General features: G+C 39.5%; 1 pseudogene; it reads left to right on the top strand.

The window, feature by feature from the left end:
- Positions 1-1,476: 1,476 nt before the first annotated feature.
- On the top strand, positions 1,477-2,863 carry LOC129151918 (ribosomal protein L18-like; annotated as a pseudogene).
- The last annotated feature ends 268 nt before the right edge of the window (positions 2,864-3,131 follow it).

Below are 3,131 nucleotides of genomic sequence, written 5' to 3'. Positions count from 1 at the left end.
ATTTCCAAGAACTTATTGACAACATTAAGTAAAAACTTACTGTGTGTGTGTGAGTGTGTGTGTGTGAAGTGGGGGTTTAGAATGAGTCACCTCGAGATATTCCTCTGTGGTATGCAGATTGTTTTGAGCCAGAGGCAACTTTAGCTCTGGGCTCAAGGGAAACTTCTGCCCATCCCTTACCTGCCTAGAATTTGAATTAGGGGCCAATAATAAGAATCCATCAGAGATAACCTTTTTTGACCTACCTATAGGGCAGGGAAAACTTCTATTTACTAAATAGCTGCTCTTCTGCTCATCCTGCAATGATCCTTTGCAGCCCCCAAGGCAATTTACTTCATCCCTAGCTCAGAATGTCATATATAGCCATGTTCCCTTTCTGTCTCTAAATTTGTCATGCATGTGGGGTCTCTGACTCTCTCATGTATATGGGGTTCTTATACGTATGTAGGTATTAAATTTGGTTATTTTCTCTTGCTAATTTGTCTTGTGTCTATTTGATTATTATACCAGCCAAAAGAACCTTGAGGGTAGAGGAAAGTTTCTTCCTCTCTCAGTATAATATATATTTGTCAAAGAGAAACATTTCTTTCTTTTTAGGAGACATCAAATACTCACTAGGTCCCTTAGCTCAACTGGTAAGATTGTCTTTTCTCTGTCCTGGGACAAAGTGCCAAAACCTCTCTTGCAGTAGAGAAGGGACCTACAATTACAATACCTGTCAATTAGGAGTACAAATTAATTAATTGGTAGAGGTAAAATTACTGGAATGCTGACAAGAAGATTTTTTTTTTTTTTTTTTGAGGGCTGTGGTGGAGGTGTTTTGGTCACACAGGTGACTTTCTATTGCATCTCTACTTAAGAAAAAGTACCTGACAGTAATTCAGGGAGTGGGAAGAGAACAAAAGAGGGATGACACGAATTGTTACCAAGCACCTACTCTATGCAGGACACTATAATAAACACACTTAATCTATGTTACCCTGTTTAATTCTTTTTATTTAGAAGTTTGGTTATGTTTTTGTGGCCAGAAATATGCTGTAGAAACTTAACTTGGCAACCATAAGAGAAAGGGCTGATTTCTATACCTGACAAATTGTGGAGTTATAGTAACTTGCCTAATGTAACACAGTCAAGGGATAGAGCAGAGATTCAAACCCAGTCTTATGGTTTCCAAAGCCTGTTTTCATTTTACTATACCATGCTGCTGTAAAAATGTAAGAAGGTCCAGTAAAACCTAATAAGAAAATAAAACTGAATATTTGATTGTCTGTTGAGGTAAACACAGTAAGTTTTGGGATTAATATGGCAAAAAGAGTATATTGCTCAGGGCATGGGAGGAGAAGACAAGAAGATAGCTAGAAATAAAGAACAGGAGAATCCAGACTTCTCAGCAACCGAGGAGTGAGAATAGAATGTGCTTTGTTAACTGAACATACTGAAAACTCTCAGGATAGATTTCTTCTAAGTTGAGCAAAGATGAACTGTGAGCCTGTATATGCTGACCTATATGTAGCTATGGCTTTTAAAAAAAAAATAGTCTCATCACTTATAGTGGCTTTAAGAGAATTAAACTAAGTGTTTGTGGATGTCATTGAAAATTTATGAAGAGGAGGAATATAAAAGAAAAGTGGGAGTATGTAGGACATTTCTTTAGAGTATATACAGGGGAATGAAATTATTGGAGCAATGGGTGTATGGATCTGCATGTTAACTGGATATTACCCAAGTGAGGGAGGATAGCTGTTTCTAGGAAATCATTCCAGGAATATCTCTCTATGGGAGGAAAGGAAACTGCCTTCACTCCATTAACAATTCACCAACCTCATCAAGAGCCCATTATGAATGTGGCACTGGATTCTGGGAGATGCTAATAAATTCTCAGGATAGTTCCTGCCTTTGAGGAGCAGATCATATTATGTGGAGCAAGAGCATGGACCACTGAAACACTACATATTCCTTCTGGTGATGAGAATAAGTGAGGGGCTATCTTGGGAGGTCACCGATAGGAGAGATGTGAAGAACCTTGTGATAAGGAAAGCCTTCTTAGGGACTTGAGCAGGGCCTAGAAGGACAGGAAGGTGAGAGGAATTAGATTGGGACAAATAAAAGAGGGAAAGAGAACCAGGTAGGAATATCCAGGCTTGGGTCTTCTGAGCCCTAATGCATACACATGAGCTCACCATATACATCTGATACATGCATGAATGTTGGCATATATATATTTCTTTACACTTTCTGACTGAAAGGCTCAGTGCAAGGAGCCCAAGAGCCAGGATGACTAACTAAGGCTGTTGGTCAAACTATACAGGTTTATGGCCAGACGAACCAACTCCACCTTTAACCACATGGTTCTTAATTCGCATCAACTGGCCACCTCTGTTTCTTACCTGAATGATCTGGAAATGAAGCTTCCTAGATGGGAGAGCAAAATCACTGTGGTTGTAGGGATTATAACCAATGACTTGTATGTACAGGAGGTGCCCAAACTAAGGGTGTCTGCACTTTGTGTGAGAAGCAACACCTAGAGCTGTATCCATAAGGTTGGGGGCAAGATCCTCAAGTTTGACCAACTGGCCATGGACTCCCCCAAGGACTGTGGCATCATTCTGCTCTCTGGTCCTCTCAAGGGCCAAGAGGTGTCCAGGTATTTTGGCAAGGTCCCAGAAGCCCCTCATAGCCACACCAAACCTTACATATGCTTCATGGGCAGGAGTTCCAGCACACAAGAGGCTGATGGGCCAGCTATGGTTACAAAAACTACCCCAGATCCTACCTTGTTATTAAAAAGACTTTTGAAGCTGGAAAAAACAAACAAACAAAAAACAAGAAGAGTACATTACACATATTACTGGTAGGAGTGTAAGTTAATACAACCACTTTGAAGAGCCATTTGGTAATATCCAGGTAATTTGCACCCTTTGTTTCAATGATTTTATTCCTAGGTATGTACCCTATGGAAATTCCTCCTCATGCGCACAAGGGAATATGAATAGAATGGTTATTGCATGATTTTAACAACAAGATATTAGAACCAATTTACATGGCAATTCATAGGAAAATGAATAAATTGTGGCATATTTATCCACTAGAATATTAATGATATAACAGTTAAAATCAATGAAGTGGAGCTA

The sequence above is a fragment of the Eptesicus fuscus genome, chromosome 16, assembly GCF_027574615.1.
Source record: "Eptesicus fuscus isolate TK198812 chromosome 16, DD_ASM_mEF_20220401, whole genome shotgun sequence".
Lineage (NCBI taxonomy): Eukaryota > Metazoa > Chordata > Mammalia > Chiroptera > Vespertilionidae > Eptesicus > Eptesicus fuscus.
The sequence above is the reverse complement of the archived record's forward strand: the minus strand, read 5'-3'. Positions and strand labels throughout refer to the sequence as shown.